Source organism: Panulirus ornatus, chromosome 10 (genome assembly GCF_036320965.1).
Source record: "Panulirus ornatus isolate Po-2019 chromosome 10, ASM3632096v1, whole genome shotgun sequence".
NCBI lineage: Eukaryota > Metazoa > Arthropoda > Malacostraca > Decapoda > Palinuridae > Panulirus > Panulirus ornatus.
The window spans coordinates 37680928-37707206 of NC_092233.1; the positions used below are offsets into that span (position 1 = coordinate 37680928).

Below are 26279 nucleotides of genomic sequence, written 5' to 3' on the forward strand. Positions count from 1 at the left end.
TCTCTGAGATATCGTTCTCTCTTTCCACATATTTTTCAACGTTCCCAGAAACTACGCCCCCTCCCCCACCCTGTGACTCGCTTCCACTTCCATGGTTCCATCCGCTGCCAAATCCACTCCACGGTATCTAAAACACTTCACTTCCTCCATTTTCCCCCATTCAAGCTTACATCCTAATTAACTTGTCCCTCCATCCTGCTGACCTAATGAACTTGCTCTTATTCGCATTTACTCTCAACTTTCTCCTTTCACACACTTTTCCAAAGCCAGTCACCAACTTCTGCAGTTCTCTCCTGAATCAGCCACCAGTGCTGTATTATCGGCAAACAACAATTGACTCACTTCCCAGGCCCTCTCATCCACAACAGACTGCATACTCGCCCTTCTCTCCAAAATTCTTGCAATTACTTCCCTAATTATAAACAAGTTAAACAACTATGGAGACATCACACACCACCTGCCGCAGACCGACCTTCGCTGGGAACCAGTCACTCTACTCTCTTTCTACTTGTACACATGCCATACATCCTTGCTAAAAGGTTCACTGCTTCTAGCATCTTAACTCCCACACAATTTGCTCTTAAGACCTTCCACAAAGCATCTCTATCAACCTTATAATATGTCTTCTCCAAATCCAGAAAAGCTACATACAAATCCATCTATTTTACTAAATATTTCTCACATACATTCCATACATTCTTCAAAGCAAACACCTGACACACACAAACTCTACCACTTCTGAAACCAGTCTGTTCTTCCCCAATCTGATGCTCTGTACATGCCTTTAACCTCTCAATTAATAACCTCCCATATAATTTCCCAGGAATACTCAACAATCTTATGCCTCTATACTTAGAACGCTCACCTTTATCCCCTTTGCCTAGGTATAATGGCACTATTCATACATTCCGCCAATCCTCAGACACTTCACCATGATCCATACATAAAGAGGTGTGCAAGGAAGAGAGTGAATTGGAACGATGTGGTATACTGGGGTCGACATGCTATCAATGAGCTGAACCACGACATGTGAAGCATCTAGGGTAAACCATGGAAAAGTCTGTGGGGCCTGGATGTGAACAGGGAGCTGTGGTTTCGGTGCATTACACATGACAGCTAGAGACTGAGTGTGAACGAATGCGACCCTTTTTGCTTTCCTGGTGCTACCTCACTGTTTCCTTCTGGAACAAGACAGCCCCAGGAATGGATTGAAGGCAAGTATGAATATGTACATGTGTATAAATGTTTATGTATGTGTACGTATATGTATGTATATGCGTTATGCATATGTATGTGTGCTCATATATATATATATATATATATATATATATATATATATATATATATATATATATATATATATATATATAAATTTATTTATTTTGCTTTGTCGCGATCTCCCGCGTTAGCGAGGTAGCGCAAGGAAACAGACGAAAGAAATGGCCCAACCCACCCACATACACAGGTATATACATACACCTCCACACACAAAATATACATACCTATACATCTCAATGTACACATATATATACACACACAGACATATACATATATACACATGTACATAATTCATACTGTCTGCCTTTCTTAATTCCCATCGCCACTTCGCCACACATGGAGTAACAACCCCCTCCCCCCTCATGTGTGCGAGGTAGAGCTAGGAAAAGACAACAAAGTCCCCATTCGTTCACACTCAGTCTCTAGCTGTTATGTAATAATGCACTGAAACCACAGCTCCCTTTCCTCATCCAGGCCCCACACAACTTTCCATGGTTTACCCCAGGCGCTTCACATGCCCTGGTTCAATCCATTGACAGCACGTCGACCCCGGTATACCACATCGTTCCAATTCACTCTATTCCTTGCATGCCTTTCACCCTCCTGCATGTTCAGGCCCTGATCACTCAAAATCTTTTTCACTCCATCTTTCCACCTCCAATTTGGTCTCCCACTTCTCCTCGTTCCCTCCACCCGACACATATATCCTCTTGGCCAATCTTTCCTCATTCATTCTCTCCATGTGACCAAATCATTTCAAAACACCCTCTTCTGCTCTCTCAACCATACTCTTTTTATTTCCACACATCTCTCTTACCCTTACATTACTTACTCGATCAAACCACCTCACAACACATATTGTCCTCAAACATCTCATTTCCAGCACTTCCACCCTCCCGCGCACAACTCTATCCATAGCCCACGCCTAGCAACCATACAACATTGTTGGAACGACTATTCCCTCAAACATACCCATTTTTGCTTTCCGAGATAATGTTCTCGACTTCCAAACATTCTTCAAGGCTCCCAGAATTTTCGCCCCCTCCCCCACCCTATGATTCACATCCGCTTCCATGGTTCCATCTGCTGCCAGATCCACTCCCAGATATCTAAAACACTTTACTTCCTCCAGTTTTTCTCCATTCAAAATTATCTATCAATTGACTTGACCCTCAACCCTACTGTACCTAATAACCTTGCTCTTATTCACATTTACTCTTAACTTTCTTCTTTCACACACTTTACCAAACTCAGTCACCAGCTTCTGCAGTTTCTCACATGAATCAGCCACCAGCGCTGCATCATCAGCGAACAACAACTGACTCACTTCCCAAGCTCTCTCATCCACAACAGACTGCATACTTGCCCCTCTTTCCAAAACTCTTGCATTCACCTCCCTAACAACCTCATCCATAAACAAATTAAACAACCATAGAGACATCACACACCCCTGCCGCAAACCTACAGTCACTGAGAACCAATCACTTTCCTCTCTTCCTACACGTACACATGCCTTACATCCTCAATAAAAACTTTTCACTGCTTCTAACAACTTGCCTCCCACACCATATATTCTTAATACCTTCCACAGAGCATCTCTATCAACTCTATCATATTCCTTCTCCAGATCCATAAATGCTACATACAAATCCATATATATATATATATATATATATATATATATATATATATATATATATATATATATATATATATATATATGTGTGTGTGTGTGTGTGTGTGTGTGTGTGTGTGGTGTATGAGTGGAAATATCGTTCTTCGTCTGTTTCCTGACGCCACCTCGCTGACACGTGAAATGGAAATCAAGTATAACAGAGATAAATAAAAAACATAATTCTTTTTTATTCATCTATTATACTTGATTGCTGTTTCCTGCAAAAGCGAGGTAGTGCCAGGGAACAGACGAAGAATGGCCCATCCACACACAAATATATGCCTGTGGCATGAGAAAAGTGGGAGGTGGGCAGATTAGAAAGGGTAGTGAGCGGTGGGATGAAGTATGATGTTAGTGAAAGAAAAGAGAGGCAGGAGGTCAAGAGAAAGGTTCACGAGGTGAAAGAGAGGGCAAATGAGAGTTGGGGTGAGAGAGTATCGTTAAATTTTAGGAAGAATAAAAATATGTTTTGGAGGGAGGTAAATAAAGTGGGAACATCGGTGAAGGGGGTTAATGAGGAGATAATAACAAGTAGTGGTGAAGTGAGGAAATGAAGTGAGTATTTTGAAGGTTTGTTGAATGTGTTTGATGACAGAGTGGCAGATATAGGGTGTTTTGGTCGAGGTGGTGTGCGAAGTGAGAGGGTCATGGAGAATGGTTTGGTAGTTAAAGTTTTGCGGAAAATGAAAGCCGGCAAGGCGTCGGGTTTGGATGGTATTGCAGTGGAATTCATTAAAAAAGGGGGGTGAGTGTATGTATGGTTCATTGTGAAGTGCCTGAGGATAGACGGAATGCATGCATAGTGCCATTGTATAGAGGCAAAGGGGATAAAGGTGAGTGTTCAAATTACAGAAGTATATGCTTGTTGATTATTCCTGGGAAATCATATGGGAGGCTATTGATTGAGAGGGTGAAGGCAAGTACAGAGCATAAGATTGGGGAAGAACAGTGTGGTTTCAGAAGTGCTAGAGGATGTGTTAATCAGGTGTTTACTTTGAAGAATATATGTGAGAAATTCTCAGAAAAACAGATGGTTTTCTATGCAGCATTTATGGATCTGGAGATGGCATATCATATAGTTGATAAAGATGCTCAGTGGAAGGTATCAAGAGTAATTGGTAGGTAAGTTTGTATGGAGAAAAACTAGAGGAGGTGAAGTGTTTTAGATATCAGAGAGTGGATTTAGTAGCGCATGGGACCATGGAAGCAGAAGTGAGTCACAGGGTGGAGGAGGAGGCAAAGGTTCTGGGAGCGTTGAAGAATGTGTGGAAGGCGAGAACGTTATCTCGGAGCAAAAATGGGCATGCGTGAAGGAATGGTGGTTCCAAAAATGTTGTATGGCGGTGAAGCATGGGCTATGGATAGAGTTGTGCGCAGGAGGATGGATGTGCTGGAAATGAGATGTTTGAGGACAATGTGTGGTGTGAGGTGGTTTGATCGAGTAAGTAACGTAAGGGTAAGAGAGATGTGTGGAAATAAAAAGAGCGTGGTTGAGAGAGCAGAAGAGGGTGTTTTGAAATGGTTTGGGCACATGGAGAGAATGAGTGAGGAAAGGTTGACCAAGAGGATATATGTGTCGGAGGTGGAGGGAACGAGGAGAAGAGGGAGACCAAATTGGAGGTGGAAGGATGGAGTGAAAAAGATTTTGTGTGATCGGGGCCTGAACATGCAGGAGGGTGAAAGGAGGGCAAGGAATAGAGTGAATTGGAGCGATGTGGTATACCGGGGTTGACGTGCTGTCAGTGGATTGAATCAAGGCATGTGAAGCGTCTGGGGTAAACCATGGAAAGCTGTGTAGGTATGTATATTTGCGTGTGTGGACGTATGTATATACATGTGTATGGGGGTGGGTTGGGCCATTTCTTTCGTCTGTTTCCTTGCGCTACCTCGCAAACGCGGGAGACAGCGGCAAAAAAAAAAAAAAAAAAAAAAAAATATATATATATATATATATTTATTTATTTATTTATTTATTTATTCATTTATTATACTTTGTCGCTGTCTCCCACGTTAGCAAAGTAGTGCAAGGAAACAGACGAAAGAATGGCCCTACCGACCCACATACACATGTACATACATACATGTCCACACACGCAAATATACATACCTATACATCTCAACGTATACATATATATACACACACAGACATATGAATATATACACATGTACGTAATTCATACTGTCTGCCCTTATTCATTCCCGTCACCACCCCGCCACACATGAAATGACAACCCCCTCCCCCCGCTTATGCGCAACGTAGCACTAGGAAAAGACAACAAAGGCCACATTCGTTCACACTCAGTCTCTAGCTGTCATGTATAATGCACCGAAACCACAGCTCCCTTTCCACATCCAGGCCTCACAAAACTTTCCATGGTTTACCCCAGATGCTTCACATGCCCTGGTTCAATCCATTGATAGCACGTCGACCCCGGTATACCACATTGTTCCAGTTCACTCTATTCCTTGCACGCCTTTCACCCTTCTGCATGTTCAGGCCTCGATCACTCAAAATCTTTTTCACTCCATCTTTCAACCTCCAATTTGGTCTCTCACTTCTCCTTGTTCCCTCCTCCTCTGACACATATATCCTCTTTGTCAATCTTTCCTCGCTCATTCTCTCCATGTGACCAAACCATTTCAATACACCCTCTTCTGCTCTCTCAACCACACTTTTTTTTTTTATTACCACACATCCCTCTTACCCTTTCATTACTTACTCGATCAAACCGCCTCACACCACATATTATCCTGAAACATCTCATTTCCAACACATCCACCCTCCTCTGCACAACCCTATCTATAGCCCATGCTTCACGGCCATATAACATTTTTGGAACCACCATTCCTTCACACATGCCCATTTTTGCTCCGAGATAACGTTCTCGCCTTCCACACATTCTTCAACGCTCCCAGAACATTAAATAACCTTACCAACCAGTCAATAATACAGTCACCCCCCTTTTTAATACATTCCACTGCATACCATCCAAACCTGCTGCCTTGCCGGCTTTCATCTTCCGCAAAGCTTTTACTACCTCTTCTCTGTTTACCAAATCATTTTCCCTAACCCTCTCACTTTGCACACCACCTCGACCAAAACACCCTATATCTGCCACTCTATCATCAAACACATTCAACAAACCTTCAAAATACTCACTTCATCTCCTTCTCACATCACCACTACTTGTTATCACCTCCCCATTTGCGCCCTTCACTGAAGTTCCCATTTGCTCCATTGTCTTACGCACTTTATTTACCTCCTTCGAAAACATCTTTTTATTCTCCCTAAAATTTAATGATACTCTCTCACCCCAACTCTCATTTGCCCTCTTTTTCACCTCTTGCACCTTTCTCTTGACCTCCTGTCTCTTTCTTTTATACATCTCCTACTTTATTGCATTTTTTCTCTGCAAAAACTCGTCCAAATGCCTCTCTCTTCTCTTTCATTAATAATCTTACTTCTTCATCCCACCACTCACTACCCTTTCTAATCAACCCACCTCCCACTCTTCTCATGCCACAAGCATCTTTTGCGCAATCCATCACTGATTCCCTAAATGCCTCCCATTCCTCCCCCACTCTCCTTACTTCCATTGTTCTCATCTTTTTCCATTCTGTACTCAGTCTCTCCTGGTACTTCCTCACACAAGTCTCCTTCCCAAGCTCACTTACTCTCACCACCCTCTTCACCCCAACATTTTAATGTATGTATGACTCATGGTGAGGTGCCTGAGGATTGGCGGAATGCATGCATAGTGCCATTGTACAAAGGAAAAGGGGATAAGAGTGAGTGCTCAAATTACAGAGGTATAAGTTTGTTGAGTATTCCTGGTAAATTATATGGGAGGGTATTGATTGAGAGGGTGAAGGCATGTACAGAGCATCAGATTGGGGAAGAGCAGTGCGGTTTCAGAAGTGGTAGAGGATGTGTGGATCAGGTGTTTGCTTTGAAGAATGTATGTGAGAAATACTTAGAAAAGCACATGGATTTGTATGTAGCATTTATGGATCTGGAGAAGGCATATGATAGAGTTGATAGAGATGCTCTGTGGAAGGTATTAAGAACATATGGTGTGGGAGGCAAGTTGTTAGAAGCAGTGAAAAGTTTTTATCGAGGATGTAAGGCATGTGTACGTGTAGGAAGGAAGGAAAGTGATTGGTTCTCAGTGAATGTAGGTTTGCGGCAGGGGTGTGTGATGTCTTCATGGTTGTTTAATTTGTTTATGGATGGGGTTGTTAGGGAGGTGAATGCAAGAGTTTTCTAAAGAGGGGCAAGTATGAAGTCTGTTGGGGATGAGAGAGCTTGGGAAGTGAGTCAGTTGTTGTTCGCTGATGATACAGCGCTGGTGGCTGATTCATGTGAGAAACTGCAGAAGCTGGTGACTGAGTTTGGTAGTGTGTGTGAAAGAAGAAAGTTAAGAGTAAATGTGAATAAGAGCAAGGTTATTAGGTACAGTAGGGTTGAGGGTCAAGTCAATTGGGAGGTAAGTTTGAATGGAGAAAAACTGGAGGAAGTAAAGTGTTTTAGAAATCTGGAAGTGGATCTGGCAGCGGATGGAACCATGGAAGCGGAAGTGAATCACAGGGTGGGGGAGGGGGCGAAAATTCTGGGAGCCTTGAAGAATGTTTGGAAGTCGAGAACATTATCTCGGAAGGCAAAAATGGGTATGTTTGAAGGAATAATGGTTCCAACAATGTTGTATGGTTGCTAGGCGTGGGCTATGGATAGAGTTGTGCGCAGGAGGGTGGATGTACTGGAAATGAGATGTTTGAGGACAATATGTGGTGTGAGGTGGTTTGATCGAGTAAGGAATGTAAGGGTAAGAGAGATGTGTGGAAATAAAAAGAGTATGGTTGAGAGAGCAGAAGAGGGTGTTTTAAAATGGTTTGGTCACATGGAGAGAATGAGTGAGGAAAGATTGACCAAGAGGATATATGTGTCAGAGGTGGAGGGAATGAAGAGAAGTGGGGGACCAAATTGGAGGTGGAAAGATGGAGTGATAATGATTTTGAGTGATCAGGGCCTGAACATGCAGGTGGGTGAAAGGCATGCAAGGAATAGAGTGAATTGGAACGATGTGGTGTACCGGGGTCGACATGCTGTCAGTGGATTGAATCAGGGCATGTGAAGTGTCTGGGGTAAACCATGGAAAGTTCTGTGGAGCCTGGATGTTGAAAGGGAGCTGTGGTTTCGGTCCATTTTAGATGAAACTAGAGACTGAGTGTGAACGAATGTGGCCTTTGTTGTCTTTTCCTAGCACTACCTCGCGCACATGCGGGGGGAAGTGGTTGTTATTTCATGTGTGGCGGGGTGGCAGCAGGAATGAATAAGGGCAGACAGTGTGAATAATGTACATATGTATATATGTATATGTCTGTGTATATATATATATATATATATATATATATATATATGTATACATTGAGATGTATGCGTATGTATATGTGCTGTGTGTGGACGTGTATGTATATACATGTGTATGTGGGTGGGTTGGGCCATTCTTTCATCTGTTTCCTTGTGCTACCTCGCTAACGCGGGAGACAGCGACAATGTATAATAAATAATATATATATATATATATATATATATATATATATATATATATATATATATATATATATATATATATATATTCTTTTCTTTTTCTTTTTTTAAACTATTTGCCATTTCCCGCGTTAGCGAGGTAGCATTAAGAACAGAGGACTGGGCCTTTTTTGGAATATCCTCACCTGGCCCCCTCTGTTCCTTCTTTTGGAAAATTAAAAAAAAACGAGAGGGGAGGATTTCCAGCCCCCCGCTCCCTCCCCTTTTAGTCGCCTTCTACGACACGCAGGGAATACGTGGGAAGTATTCTTAATCCCCTATCCCCAGGGATAATATATATATATATATATATATATATATATATATATATATATATATATATATATATATATATATATATTTTTTTTTTTTTTTTTTTGCCGCTGTCTCCCGCGTTTGCGAGGTAGCGCAAGGAAACAGACGAAAGAAATGGCCCAACCCACCCCCATACACATGTATATACATAGGTCTTTTTGGAAAATTAAAAAAAAAATGAGAGGGGAGGATTTCCAGTCCCCCGCTCCCTCCCCTTTTAGTCGCCTTCTACGACACGCAGGGAATACGTGGGAAGTATTCTTAATCCCCTATCCCCAGGGATAATATATATATATATATATATATTTTTTTTTTTCAAACTATTCGCCATTTCCCGCATTAGCGAGGTAGCGTTAAGAACAGAGGACTGGGCCTTTTTCGGAATATCCTCACCTGGCCCCCTCTGTTCCTTCTTTTGGAAAATTAAAAAAAAACGAGAGGGGAGGATTTCCAGCCCCCCGCTCCCTCCCCTTTTAGTCGCCTTCTACGACACGCAGGGAATACGTGGGAAGTATTCTTAATCCCCTATCCCCAGGGATAATATATATATATATATATATATATATATATTTTTTTTTTTTTTTTTTGCCGCTGTCTCCCGCGTTTGCGAGGTAGCGCAAGGAAACAGACGAAAGAAATGGCCCAACCCACCCCCATACACATGTATATACATACGTCCACACACGCAAATATACATACCTACACAGCTTTCCATGGTTTACCCCAGACGCTTCACATGCCCTGATTCAATCCACTGACAGCACGTCAACCCCGGTATACCACATCGCTCCAATTCACTCTATTCCTTGCCCTCCTTTCACCCTCCTGCATGTTCAGGCCCCGATCACACAAAATCTTTTTCACTCCATCTTTCCACCTCCAATTTGGTCTCCCTCTTCTCCTCGTTCCCTCCACCTCCGACACATATATCCTCTTGGTCAACCTTTCCTCACTCATTCTCTCCATGTGCCCAAACCATTTCAAAACACCCTCTTCTGCTCTCTCAACCACGCTCTTTTTATTTCCACACATCTCTCTTACCCTTACGTTACTTACTCGATCAAACCACCTCACACCACACATTGTCCTCAAACTTCTCATTTCCAGCACATCCATCCTCCTGCACACCACTCTATCCATAGCCCACGCCTCGCAACCAAACAACATTGTTGGAACCACTATTCCTTCAAACATACCCATTTTTGCTTTCCGAGATAATGTTCTCGACTTCCACACATTCTTCAAGGCTCCCAGAATTTTCGCCCCCTCCCCCAACCTATGATCCACTTCCGCTTCCATGGTTCCATCCGCTGCCAGATCCACTCCCAGATAACTAAAACACTTTACTTCCTCCAGTTTTTCTCCATTCAAACTCACCTCCCAACTGACTTGACCCTCAACCCTACTGTACCTAATAACCTTGCTCTTATTCACATTTACTCTTAACTTTCTTCTTTCACACACTTTACCAAACTCAGTCACCAGCTTCTGCAGTTTCTCACATGAATCAGCCATCAGCGCTGTATCATCAGCGAACAACAACTGACTCACTTCCCAAGCTCTCTCATCCCCAACACACTTCATACTTGCCCCTCTTTCCAAAACTCTTGCATTCACCTCCCTAACAACCCCATCCATAAACAAATTAAACAACCATGGAGACATCACACACCCCTGCCGCAAACCTACATTCACTGAGAACTAATCACTTTCCTCTCTTCCTACACGTACACATGCCTTACATCCTCGATAAAAACTTTTCACTGCTTCTAACAACTTGCCTCCCACACCATATATTCTTAATACCTTCCACAGAGCATCTCTATCAACTCTATCATATGCCTTCTCCAGATCCATAAATGCTACATACAAATCCATTTGCTTTTCTAAGTATTTCTCACATACATTCTTCAAAGCAAACACCTGATCCACACATCCTCTACCACTTCTGAAACCACACTGCTCTTCCCCAATCTGATGCTCTGTACATGCCTTCACCCTCTCAATCAATACCCTCCCATATAATTTACCAGGAATACTCAACAAACTTATACCTCTGTAATTTGAGCACTCACTCTTATCCCCTTTGCCTTTGTACAATGGCACTATGCACGCATTCCGCCAATCCTCAGGCACCTCACCATGAGTCATACATACATTAAATAACCTTACCAACCAGTCAACAATACAGTCACCCCCTTTTTTAATAAATTCCACTGCAATACCATCCAAACCTGCTGCCTTGCCGGCTTTCATCTTCCGCAAAGCTTTTACTACCTCTTCTCTGTTTACCAAATCATTTTCCCTAACTCTCTCACTTTGCACACCATCTCGACCAAAACACCCTATATCTGCCACTCTATCATCAAACACATTCAACAAACCTTCAAAATACTCACTCCATCTCCTTCTCACATCACCACTACTTTTTATCACCTCCCCATTTGCACCCTTCAATGAAGTTCCCATTTGCTCCCTTGTCTTACGCACTTTATTTACCTCCTTCCAGAACATCTTTTTATTCTCCCTAAAATTTAATGATACTCTCTCACCCCAACTCTCATTTGCCCTTTTTTTCACCTCTTGCACCTGTCTCTTGACCTCCTGTCTCTTTCTTTTATACATCTCCCACTCAATTGCATTTTTTCCCTGCAAAAATCGTCCAAATGCCTCTCTCTTCTCTTTCACTAATACTCTTACTTCTTCATCCCACCACTCACTACCCTTTCTAATCAAACCATCTCCCACTCTTCTCATGCCACAAGCATCTTTTGCGCAATCCATCACTGATTCCCTAAATACATCCCATTCCTCCCCCACTCCCCTTACTTCCATTGTTCTCACCTTTTTCCATTCTGTACTCAGTCTCTCCTGGTACTTCCTCACACAAGTCTCCTTCCCAAGCTCACTTACTCTCACCACCCTCTTCACCCCAACATTCACTCTTCTTTTCTGAAAACCCATACAAATCTTCACCTTAGCCTCCACAAGATAATGATCAGACATCCCTCCAGTTGCACCTCTCAGCACATTAACATCCAAAAGTCTCTCTTTCGCGCGCCTGTCAATTAACACGTAATCCAATAACGCTCTCTGGCCATCTCTCCTACTTACATAAGTATACTTATGTATATCTCGCTTTTTAAACCAGGTATTCCCAATCATCAGTCCTTTTTCAGCACATAAATCTACAAGCTCTTCACCATTTCCATTTACAACACTGAACACCCCATGTATACCAATTATTCCCTCAACTGCCACATTACTCACCTTTGCATTCAAATCACCCATCACTATAACCCGGTCTCGTGCATCAAAACCACTAACACACTCGAAGGCTCAGATTGGGGTGCCTAAATGTGTGTGGATGTAACCAAGATGTGAAAAAAGGAGAGATAGGTAGTATGTTTGAGGAAAGGAACCTGGATGTTTTGGCTCTGAGTGAAACAAAGCTCAAGGGTAAAGGGGAAGAGTGGTTTGGGAAGGTCTTGGGAGTAAAGTCAGGGGTTAGTGAGAAGACAAGAGCAAGGGAAGGAGTAGCAATACTCCTGAAACAGGAGTTGTGGGAGTATGTGATAGAATGTAAGAAAGTAAATTCTCGATTAATATGGGTAAAACTGAAAGTTGATGGAGAGAGATGGGTGATTATTGGTGCATATGCACCTGGGCATGAGAAGAAAGATCATGAGAGGCAAGTGTTTTGGGAGCAGCTAAATATATATATATATATATATATATATATATATATATATATATATATATATATATATATATATATATATATATATATATATATTATCCCTGGGGATAGGGGATTAAGAATACTTCCCACATATTCCCTGCGTGTCGTAGAAGGCGACTAAAAGGGGAGGGAGCGGCGGGCTGGAAATTCTCCCATCTCATTTTTTTTTTATTCTTTTAATTTTCCAAAAGAAGGAACAGAGAATTGGGCCAGGTGAGGGTATTCCCTCAAAGGCCCAGTCCTCTGTTCTTAACGCTACCTCGCTAATGCAGGAAATGGCGAATAGTTTGAAAAAAAATATATATTATATATATATATATATTTTTTTTTTTATACTAATCACCATTTCCCGCATTAGCGAGGTAGCGTTAAGAACAGAGGATGAGGACCGGGCCTTTGAGGGAATATCCTCACCTGGCCCCTTTCTCTGTTTCTTCTTTTGGAAAAAAAAAAAAAAATGAGGGGAGGATTTCCAGCCTCCCGCTCCCTTCCCTTTTAGTCGCCTTCTAAGACACGCAGGGAATACGTGGGAAGTATTCTTTCTCCCCTATCCCCAGGGATAATATATATATTTTTTTTTTTTTATTATACTTTGTCGGTCTCCCGCGTTTGCGAAGTAGCGCAAGGAAACAGACGAAAGAAATGGCCCAACCCCCCCATACACATGTATATACATACGTCCACACACGCAAATATACATACCTACACAGCTTTCCATGATTTACCCCAGACGCTTCACATGCCTTGATTCAATCCACTGACAGCACGTCAACCCCGGTATACCACATCGCTCCAATTCACTCTATTCCTTGCCCTCCCTTCACCCTCCTGCATGTTCAGGCCCCGATCAAAAAATCTTTTTCACTCCATCTTTCCACCTCCAATTTGGTCTCCCTCTTCTCCTCGTTCCCTCCACCTCCGACACATATATCCTCTTGGTCAATCTTTCCGAGATAATGTTCTCGACTTCCACACATTCTTCAAGGCTCCCAGAATTTTCGCCCCCTCCCCCACCCTATGATCCACTTCTGCTTCCATGGTTCCATCCGCTGCCAGATCCACTCCCAGATATCTAAAACACTTTACTTCCTCCAGTTTTTCTCCATTCAAACTTACCCATTTTTGCTTTCCAAGATAATGTTCACGACATCCAAACATTCTTCAAGGCTCCCAGAATGTTCGCCCCCTCCCCCACCCTATGATCCACTTCCGCTTCCATGGTTCCATCCGCTGCCAGATCCACTCCCAGATATCTAAAACACTTCACTTCCTCCAGTTTTTCTCCATTCAAACTCACCTCCCAATTGACTTGACCCTCAACCCTACTGTACCTAATAACCTTGCTCTTATTCACATTTACTCTTAACTTTCTTCTTTCACACACTTTACCAAACTCAGTCACCAGCTTCTGCAGTTTCTCACATGAATCAGCCACCAGCGCTGTATGATCAGTGAACAACAACTGACTCACTTCCCAAGCTCTCTCATCCCCAACAGGTTTGTTGAATGTGTTTGATGATAGAGTGGCAGATATAGGGTGTTGTGGTCGAGGTGGTGTGCAAAGTGAGAGGGTTAGGGAAAATGATTTGGTAAATAAATAAAAAAATATATATATATATATATATATATATACATATATATATATATATATATATATATATATATATATATATATATATATATATATATATATATATATATATATTTATTTATTTTATTTATTTAGTTCTCTGTTCTTAACGCTACCCTCGCTAACGCGGGAAATGGCAAATAGTATGAAAAAAAAAAAAAAATTTTATTTATTTTGCTTTGTCGCTGTCTCCCGCGTTTGCGAGGTAACGCAAGGAAACAGATGAAAGAAGTGGCCCAACCCACCCCCATACACAATGTATATACATACATGTCCACACACGCAAATATACATACCTATACATCTCAATGTACACATATATATGCACACACAGACACATACATATATACCCATGCACACAATTCACAGTCTGCCTTTATTCATTCCCATCGCCACCTCGCCACACATGGAATACCATCTCCCTCCCCCCTCATGTGTGCGAGGTAGCACTAGGAAAAGACAACAAAGGCCCCATTTGTTCACACTCAGTCTCTAGCTGTCATGCAATAATGCCCGAGACCACAGCTCCCTTTCCACATCCAGGCCCCACACAACTTTCCATGGTTTACCCCAGACGCTTCACATCCCCTGATTCAATCCACTGACAGCACGTCAACCCCGGTATACCACATCGATCCAATTCACTGTATTCCTTGCACGCCTTTCACCCTCCTGCATGTTCAGGCCCCGATCACACCAAATCTTTTTCACTCAATCTTTCCACCTCCAATTTGGTCTCCCACTTCTCCTCGTTCCCTCCACCTCCGACACATATATCCTCTTGGTCAATCTTTCCTCACTCATTCTCTCCATGTGACCAAACCATTTCAAAACACCCTCTTCTACTCTCTCAACCACGCTCTTTTTATTTCCACACATCTCTGTTACCCTTACATTACTGACTCGATCAAACCACCTCACACCACACATTGTCCTCAAACATCTCATTTCCAGCACATCCACCCTCCTGCGCACAACTCTATCCATAGCCCATGCCTCACAACCATACAACATTGTTGGAACCACTATTCCTTCAAACATACCCATTTTCGCTTTCCGAGATTATGTTCTCAACTTCCAAACATTCTTCAAGGCTCCCAGAACTTTCGCCCTCTCCCTCACCCTATGATTCACTTCCGCTTCCATGGTGCCCTCCGCTGCCAAATCCACTCCCAGATATCTAAAACACTTCACTTCCTCCAGTTTTTCTCCATTCAAACTTACCTCCCAATTGACTTGTTCCTAAACAGTACTGTACCTAATAACCTTGCTCTTACTTACTCTCAGCTTTTTTCTTTCACACACTTTACCAAACTCAGTCGCAAGCTTCTGCAGTTTCTCACATGAATCAGCCACTAGCGCTGTATCATCAGCGAACAACAACTGACTCACTTCCCAAGCTCTCTCATCCACAACAGACTGCATACTTGCCCCTCTTTCCAAAACTCTTGCATTCACCTCCCTTACAACCCCATGCATTAACAAATTAAACGACCATTGAGACATTACACACCCCTGCCACAAACCTACATTCACTGAGAACCAATCACTTTCCTCTCTTCTTACATGTATACATGCCTTACATCCTCAATAAAAACTTTTCAATGCTTCTAACAACTTACCTTCCACAGAGCATCTCTATCAACTCTATCATATGCCTTCTCCAGATCCATAAATACTACATACAAATCCATTTGCTTTTCTAAGTATATCTCGCATACATTCTTCAAAGCAAACACCTGATCCACACATCTTCTACCACTTCTGAAACTACACTGCTCTTTCCCAATCTGATGCTCTGTACATGCCTTCACCCTCTCAATCAATACCCTCCCATATAATTTACCAGGAATACTCAACAAACTTATACCTCTGTAATTTGAGCACTCACTTTTATCCCCTTTGCCTTTGTGCAATGGCACTATGCAAGCATTCCACCAATCCTCAGGCACCTCACCATGAGTCATACATACATTAAATAACCTTACCAACCAGTCAACAATAGTCACCCCTTTTTTTTAATAAATTCCATTGCAATATCATCCAAACCTGCCGCCTTGCCGGCTTTCATCTTCCACAAAGCTTTTACTACCTCTTCTCTGTTTACCAAATCATTCTCCCTAACCCTCTCACTTTGCACACCACCTCGACCAAAACACCCTATATCTGCCACTCTATCATCAAACACATTCAACAAACCTTCAAAATACTCATTCCATCTCCTTCTCACATCAACACTACTGGTTATCACCTCCCACTTCGCCCCCTTCACTGAAGTTCCTATTTGTTCCCTTGTCTTACGCACTTTCTTTACCTTTATTTACCTTCCTCCCTAAAATCTAATGATACTCTGTCTCCCCAACTCTCATTTGCCCTCTTTTTCACCTCTTGCACCTTTCTCTTGACCTCCTGACTCTTACTTTTATACATCTCCCACTCATTTGCATTATTTCCCTGCAAAAATCATCCTAATGCCTCTCTCTTCTCTTTCACTAATAATCTTACTTCTTCATCCCACCACTCACTACCCTTTCTAATCTGCCCACCTCCCACACTTCTCATGCCACAAGCATCTTTTGCACAAGCCATCACTGCTTCCCTAAATACATCCCATTCCTCCTCCACTCCCCTTACCTCCTTTCTTCTCACCTTTTTCCATTCTGTACTCAGTCTCTCCTGGTACTTCTCACACGTCTCCTTCCCAAGCTCACTTACTCTCACCATTCTCTTCATCCCAACATTCTCTCTTCTTTTTTGAAAACCTCTACAAATCTTCACCTTTGCCTCCACATGATAATCATCAGACATCCCTCCAGTTGCACCTCTCAGCACATTTGCATCCAAAAGTCTCTCTTTCGCGTGCCTATCAATTAACACGTAATCCTCCTACTTACATACGTATACTTATGTATATCTCTCTTTTTAAACCAGGTATTCCCAATCATCAGTCCTTTTTCAGCACATAAATCTACAAGCTCTTCACCATTTCCATTTACAACACTGAACACCTCATGTACACCAATCATTCCCTCAACTGCCACATTACTCACCTTTGCATTTAAATCACCCATCACTATAACCCAGTCTCGTGCATCAAAACTAGTAACACACTCACTCACCTGCTCCCAAAACACTTGCTTCTCATGATCTTTCTTCTCATGCACAGGTGCATATGCACCAATAATCACCCATCTCTCTCCATCCACTTTCGTTTTACCCGTTTCAATCTAGAGTTTACTTTCTTACACTCTATCACATACTCCTACCACTCCTGTTTCAGGAGTAGTGCTACTCCTTCCCTTGCTCTTGTCCTCTCACTAACCCCAAGACATTCCCAAACCACTGTTCCCCTTTACCCTTGAGCTTCGTTTCACTCAGAGCCAAAACATCCAGGTTCCTTTCCTCAAACATACTACCAATCTCTCCTTTTTTCTCATTTTGGTTACATCCAAACACATTTAGACACCCCAATCTGATCCTTCGAGGAGGATGACCACTCCCCGTGTGATTCCTTATTCTGTTCCCCCCCCCCCCTTTTTTTTCCCCAAAAGAAGGAACAGAGAACGAGGCCAGGTGAGGATATTCCCTCAGAGGCCCAGTCCTCAGTTCTTAACGCTACCTTGCTAATGCGGGAAATGGCGAATAGTTTGAAAGAAAAAGAAAATATATATATACATATATTGCAAAAGATCACAATTTTGCACGTGATCAAGATATTCCTATGAGTCCATGGGGAAAAGGAAACAAGAAAAGTTCCCAAGTGCACTTTCGTGTAATAATCACATCACATATATTTCTGATGTGATTATTACACAAAAGTGCACTTGGGAACTTTTCATGTTTCATTTTCCCCGTGGACTCAAAGGAATATATATATATATATATATATATATATATACATATATATATATATATATATATATATATATATATATTATTTTTTATTATACTTTGTCGCTGTCTCCCGCGTTTGCGAGGTAGCGCAAGGAAACAGACGAAAGAAATGGCCCAACCCCCCCCCATACACATGTATATACATACGTCCACACACGCAAATATACATACCTACACAGCTTTCCATGGTTTACCCCAGACGCTTCACATGCCCTGCTTCAATCCACCGACAGCACGTCAACCCCGGTATACCACATCGCTCCAATTCACTCTATTCCTTGCCCTCCTTTCACCCTCCTGCATGTTCAGGCCCCGATCACACAAAATCTTCTTCACTCCATCTTTCCACCTCCAATTTGGTCTCCCTCTTCTCCTTGTTCCCTCCACCTCCGACACATATATCCTCTTGGTCAATCTTTCCCCGCTCATCCTCTCCATGTGCCCAAACCACTTCAAAACACCCTCTTCTGCTCTCTCAACCACGCTCTTTTTATTTCCACACATCTCTCTTACCCTTACGTTACTCATTCGATCAAACCACCTCACACCACACATTGTCCTCAAACATCTCATTTCCAGCACATCCATCCTCCTGCGCACAACTCTATCCATAGTCCACGCCTCGCAACCATACAACATTGCTGGAACCACTATTCCTTCAAACATACCCATTTTTGCTTTCCGAGATAATGTTCTCGACTTCCACACATTTTTCAAGGCCCCCAGGATTTTCGCCCCCTCCCCCACCCTATGATCCACTTCCGCTTCCATGGTTCCATCCGCTGCCAGATCCACTCCCAGATATCTAAAACACTTCATTTCCTCCAGTTTTTCTCCATTCAAACTCACCTCCCAATTGACTTGACCCTCAACCCTACTGTACCTAATAACCTTGCTCTTATTCACATTTACTCTTAACTTTCTTCTTCCACACACTTTTCCAAACTCAGTCACCAGCTTCTGCAGTTTCTCACATGAATCAGCCACCAGCGCTGTATCATCAGCGAACAACAACTGACTCACTTCCCAAGCTCTCTCATCCCCAAAAGACTTCATACTTGCCCCTCTTTCCAAAACTCTTGCATTTACCTCCCTAACAACCCCATCCATAAACAAATTAAACAACCATGGAGACATCACACACCCCTGCCGCAAACCTACATTCACTGAGAACCAATCACTTTCCTCTCTTCCTACACGTACACATGCCTTACATCCTCGATAAAAACTTTTCACTGCTTCTAACAACTTTCCTCCCACACCATATATTCTTAATACCTTCCACAGAGCATCTCTATCAACTCTATCATATGCCTTCTCCAGATCCATAAATGCTACATACAAATCCATTTGCTTTTCTAAGTATTTCTCACATACATTCTTCAAAGCAAACACCTGATCCACACATCCTATACCACTTCTGAAACCACACTGCTCTTCCCCAATCTGATGCTCTGTACATGCCTTCACCCTCTCAATCAATACCCTCCCATATAATTTACCAGGAATACTCAACAAACTTATACCTCTGTAATTTGAGCACTCACTCTTATCCCCTTTGCCTTTGTACAATGGCACTATGCACGCATTCCGCCAATCCTCAGGCACCTCACCATGAGTCATACATACATTAAATAACCTTACCAACCAGTCAACAATACAGTCACCCCCTTTTTTAATAAATTCCACTGCAATACCATCCAAACCTGCTGCCTTGCCGGCTTTCATCTTCCGCAAAGCTTTCACTACCTCTTCTCTGTTTACCAAATCATTTTCCCTAACCCTCTCACTTTGCACACCACCTCGACCAAAACACCCTATATCTGCCACTCTATCATCAAACACATTCAACAAACCTTCAAAATACTCACTCCATCTCCTTCTCACATCACCCCTACTTGTTATCACCTCCCCATTTGCGCCCTTCACTGAAGTTCCCATTTGCTCCGTTGTCCTACGCACTTTATTTACCTCCTTCCAGAACATCTTTTTATTCTCCCTAAAATTTAATGATACTCTCTCACCCCAACTCTCATTTGCCCTTTTTTTCACCTCTTGCACCTTTCTCTTGACCTCCTGTCTCTTTCTTTTATACATCTCCCACTCAATTGCATTTTTTCCCTGCAAAAATCGTCCAAATGCCTCTCTCTTCTCTTTCACTAATACTCTTACTTCTTCATCCCACCACTCACTACCCTTTCTAATCAACCCACCTCCCACTCTTCTCATGCCACAAGCATCTTTTGCGCAATCCATCACTGATTCCCTAAATACATCCCATTCCTCCCCCACTCCCCTTACTTCCATTGTTCTCACCTTTTTCCATTCTGTACTCAGTCTCTCCTGGTACTTCCTCACACAGGTCTCCTTCTCAAGCTCACTTACTCTCACCACCCTCTTCACCCCAACATTCACTCTTCTTTTCTGAAAACCCATACAAATCTTCACCTTAGCCTCCACAAGATAATGATCAGACATCCCTCCAGTTGCACCTCTCAGCACATTAACATCCAAAAGTCTCTCTTTCGCACACCTGTCAATTAACACGTAATCCAATAACGCTCTCTGGCCATCTCTCCTACTTACATAAGTATACTTATGTATATCTCGCTTTTTAAACCAGGTGTATATATATATATATATATATATATATATATATATATATATATATATATATATATATATATATATATATATATATATATATATATATTTATTTTTATTTTTATTATACTTTGTCGCTGTCTCCCGCGTTTGCGAGGTAGCGCAAGGAAACAGACGAAAGAAATGGCCCAACCCCCCCATACACATGTATATACATACGTCCACACACGCAAATATACATACCTACACAGCTTTCCATGGTTTACCCCAGACGCTTCACATCCCCTGATTCAATCCATTGACAGCACGTCAACCCCAGTATACCACATCGATCCAATTCACTCTATTCCTTGCCCTCCTTTCACCCTCCTGCATGTTCAGGCCCCAATCACACAAAATCTTTTTCACTCCATCTTTCCACCTCCAATTTGGTCTCCCACTTCTCCTCGTTCCCTCCACCTCCGACACATATATCCTCTTGGTCAATCTTTCCTCACTCATTCTCTCCATGTGCCCAAACCATTTCAAAACACCCTCTTCTGCTCTCTCAACCACGCTCTTTATATTTCCACACATCTCTCTTACCCTTACGTTACTTACTTGATCAAACCACCTCACACCAAACATTGTCCTCAAACATCTCATTTCCAGCACATCCATCCTCCTGCGCACAACTCTATCCATAGCCCACGCCTCGCAACCATACAACATTGTTGGAACCACTATTCCTTCAAACATACCCATTTTTGCTTTCTGAGATAATGTTCTCGACTTCCACACATTCTTCAAGGCTCCCAGAATTTTCGCCCCCTCCCCCACACTATGATCCACTTCCGCTTCCATGGTTCCATCCGCTGCCAGATCCACTCCCAGATATCTAAAACACTTTACTTCCTCCAGTTTTTCTCCATTCAAACTTACCTCCCAATTGACTTAACCCTCAACCCTACTGTACCTAATAACCTTGCTCTTATTCACATTTACTCTTAACTTTCTTCTTTCACACACTTTACCAAACTCAGTCACCAGCTTCTGCAGTTTCTCACATGAATCAGCCACCAGCACTGTATCATCAGCGAACAACAACTGACTCACTTCCCAAGCTCTCTCATCCCCAACAGACTTCATACTTGCCCCTCTTTCCAAAACTCTTGCATTCACCTCCCTAACAACCCTATCCATATATATAAAAAATATATATATATATATATATATATATATATATATATATATATATATATATATATCTTAAAGATGTGAAAAAAGGAGAGATAGGTAGTATGTGTGAGGAAAGGAACCTGGATGTTTTGGCTCTGAGTGAAACGAAGCGCAAGGGTAAAGGAGAAGAGTGGTTTGGGAATGTCTTGGGGTTAGTGAGAGGACAAGAGCAAGGGAAGGAGTAGCAGTACTCCTGAAACAGGAGTTGTGGGAGTATGTGATACAATGTAAGAAAGTAAATTCTCGATAAATATGGGTAAAACTGAAAGTTGATGGAGAGAGATGGGTGATTATTAGTGCATATGCACCTGGGCATGAGAAGAAAGATCATGAGAGGCAAGTGTTTTGGGAGCAGCTGAATGAGTGTGTTAGTGGTTTTGATGCACAAGACCGGGTTATAGTGATGGATGATTTGAATGCAAAGGTGAGTAATGTGGCAGTTGAGGGAATAATTGGTATACATGGGGTGTTCAGTGTTGTAAATGGAAATGGTGAAGAGCTTGTAGATTTATATGCTGAAAAAGGGAATACCTGGTTTAAAAAGCGAGATATACATAAGTATACGTATGTAAGTAGGAGAGATGGCCAGAGAGCGTTATTGGATTACGTGTTAATTGACAGGCGTGCGAAAGAGAGACTTTTGGATGTTAATGTGCTGAGAGGTGCAACTGGAGGTATGTCTGATCATTATCTTGTGGAGGCTAAGGCGAAGATTTGTATGGGTTTTCAGAAAAGAAGAGTGAATGTTGGGGTGAAGAGGGTGGTGAGAGTAAGTGAGCTTGGGAAGGAGACTTGTGTGAGGAAGTACCAGGAGAGACTGAGTACAGAATGGAAAAAGGTGAGAACAATGGAAGTAAGGGGAGTGGGGGAGGAATGGGATGTATTTAGGGAATCAGTGATGGATTGCGCAAAAGATGCTTGTGGCATGAGAAGAGTGGGAGGTGGGTTGATTAGAAAGGGTAGTGAGTGGTGGGATGAAGTAAGAGTATTAGTGAAAGAGAAGAGAGAGGCATTTGGACAATTTTTGCAGGGAAAAAATGCAAATGACTGGGAGATGTATAAAAGTAAACGCTTTGCGGAAGATGAAAGCCAGCAAGGCAGCAGGTTTGGATGGTATTGCAGTGGAATTTATTAAAAAAGGGGGTGACTATATTGTTGACTGGTTGGTAAGGTTATTTAATGTATGTATGACTCATGGTGAGGTGCCTGAGGATTGGCGGAATGCGTGCATAGTGCCATTGTACAAAGGCAAAGGGGATAAGAGTGAGTGCTCAAATTACAGAGGTATAATATGGTTGTTGAGTATTCCTGGTAAATCATATGGGAGGGTATTGATTGAGAGGGTGAAGGCATGTACAGAGCATCAGATTGGGGAAGAGCAGTGTGGTTTCAGAAGTGGTAGAGGATGTGTGGATCAGGTGTTTGCTTTGAAGAATGCATGTGAGAAATACTTAGAAAAGCAAATGGATTTGTATGTAGCATTTATGGATCTGAAGAAGGCATATGATAGATTTGATAGAGATGCTCTGTGGAAGGTATTAAGAATATATGGTGTGGGGGGCAAGTTGTTAGAAGCAGTGAAAAGTTTTCATCGAGGATGTAAGGCATGTGTACGTGTAGGAAGAGAGGAAAGTAATTGGTTCTCAGTGAATGTAGGTTTGCAGCAGGGGTGTGTGATGTCTCCATGGTTGTTTAATTTGTTTATGGATGGGGTTGTTAGGGAGGTGTATGCAAGAGTTTTGGAAAGAGGGGCAAGTATGAAGTCTGTTGTGGATGAGAGAGCTTGGGAAGCGAGTCAGTTGTTGTTCGCTGATGATACAGCGCTGGTGGCTGATTCATGTGAGAAACTGCAGAAGCTGGTGACTGAGTTTGGTAAAGTGTGTGAAAGAAGAAAGTTAATAGTAAATGTGAATAAGAGCAAGGTTATTAGGTACAGTGGGGTTGAGGGTTAAGTCAATTGGGAGGTAAGTTTGAATGGAGAGAAACTGGAGGAAGTAAAGTGTTTTAGATATCTGGGAGTGGATCTGTCAGCGGACGGAACCATGGAAGCGGAAGTGAATCATAGGGTGGGGGAGGGGGCGAAAATCCTGGGAGCCTTGAAGAATGTTTGGAAGTCGAGAACATTACCTCGGAAAGCAAAAATGGGTATGTTTGAAGGAATAGTGGTTCCAACAATGTTGTATGGTTGCGAGGCGTGGGCTATGGATAGAGTTGTGCGCAGGAGGGTGGATGTGCTGGAATTGAGATGTTTGAGGACAATGTGTGGTGTGAGATGGTTTGATCGAGTAAGTAATGTAAGGGTAAGAGAGATGTGTGGAAATAAAAAGAGCGTGGTTGAGAGAGCAGAAGAGGGTGTTTTGAAATGGTTTGGGCACATGGAGAGAATGAGTGAGGAAAGATTGACCAAGAGGATATATGTGTCGGAGGTGGAGGGAACGAGGAGAAGTGGGAGACCAAATTGGAGGTGGAAAGATGGAGTGAAAAAGATTTTGAGTGATCGGGGCCTGAACATGCAGGAGGGTGAAAGGCGGGCAAGGAATACAGTGAATTGGATCAATGTGGTATACCGGGGTTGACATGCTGTCAGTGGAGTGAATCAGGGCTTGTGAAGCGTCTGGGGTAAACCATGGAAAGTTGTGTGGGGCCTGGATGTGTAAAGGGAGCTGTGGTTTCGGGCATTATTGCATGACAGCTAGAGACTGAGTGTGAACGAATGGGGCCTTTGTTGTCTTTTCCTAGCGCTACCTCGCACACATGAGGGGGGAAGGGGATGGTATTCCATGTGTGGCGAGGTGGCGATGGGAATGAATAAAGGCAGACAGTGTGAGTGAATTGTGTGCATGGGTATATATATGTATGTGTCTGTGTGTGTATATATATGTGTACATTGAGATGTATAGGTATGTATATTTGCGTGTGTGGACGTGTATGTATATACATGTGTATGGGGGTGGGTTGGGCCATTTCTTTTGTCTGTTTCCTTGCACTACCTCGCAAACACAGGAGACAGCGACAAAGGAAAGTAATATAATATTTATAATAATCTTAAAGGATCACAATTTTGAGTGTGATCAAGTATATTCCTGAGAGTCCACGCGGAAAATGAAACAAGATAAGTTCCCAAGTGCACTTTCGTGTAATAATCACATCATCAGAGGAGATCCAAGAAAGAAATAAAAGTCAGGTAATATACACGTTAAAACTATGATCATTGTATTGACTGGAGTAATGCCATCTCAGATATTAACTCTAACTCCAGTACCATGAGAAATATCATTGAATCTTCTATTATAAAACACACAAAGAATTATAACCTTAATATTAGTAAAGGTCTATACAAACTGGATAGCTTTACTGTTGATAAAATTTGTAAACAATTCCCCTTCTTGTCCACATAATAAGTTTATGACATGCTCATTTCCGGTTTTGGACAATCACTTGTTTACCAAATGGCGTCCTCGCTACATCTTTCCTGTATATCCCCTGATGATGTGATTATTACACGAAAGTGCACTTGGGGACTCATCGTCTTTCATTTTCCTCATGAACTCATTACAATATACGTGATCATATATACATACCCATACATCTCAACGTATACATATATATACACACACAGATGTATACATATATACACATGTACATAATTCATACTGTCTGCCCTTATTCATTCCCAGTACCACCCCACTACACATAAAATAACAACCCCCGCCCCCTGCATCTGCGCGAGGTAGCACTAGGAAAATACAACAAAGGCCACATTCATTCACACTCAGTCTCTAGCTGTCATGTATAATGCACTGAAACCACAGCTCCCTTTCCACATCCAGGCCCCCACAAAACTTTCCATGGTTTACCCCAGACGCTTCACATGCCCTGGTTCAATTCATTGACAGCACATCGACCCTGGTATACCACATCGTTCCAATTCACTCGATTCCTTGCACGCCTTTCACCCTCCTGCATGTTCAGGCCCTGATCACTCAAAATCTTTTTCACACCATCTTTCCACCTCCAATTTGGTCTCCCACTTCTTGTTCCCTCCACCTCTGACATATATATCCTCTTGGTCAATCTTTCCTCACTCATTCTCTCCATGTGATTAAACCATTTCAAAACACCCTCTTCTGCTCTCTCAACCACACATCTCTCTTACCCTTTCAATACTTAATCAAACCACCTCACACCACATATTGTCCTAAAACATCTCAATTCCTGCACATCCACCCTCCTCCGCAAAACTCTATCTAAAGTCCACGCCTCGCAACCATACACCAATGTTGGAACCACTATTCCTTCAAACATACCCATTTTTGCTTTCCGAGAAAAAGTTCTT

The 26279-nt window shown here is 42.3% G+C and overlaps 1 protein-coding gene across 1 annotated transcript in view; it reads right to left on the bottom strand.

The window, feature by feature from the left end:
• Nucleotides 1-26279, bottom strand: part of LOC139750907 (protein brunelleschi-like) — a 459160-nt gene that overhangs the window by 375064 nt on the left and 57817 nt on the right. The gene's annotated exons all lie outside the window — the stretch shown is intronic.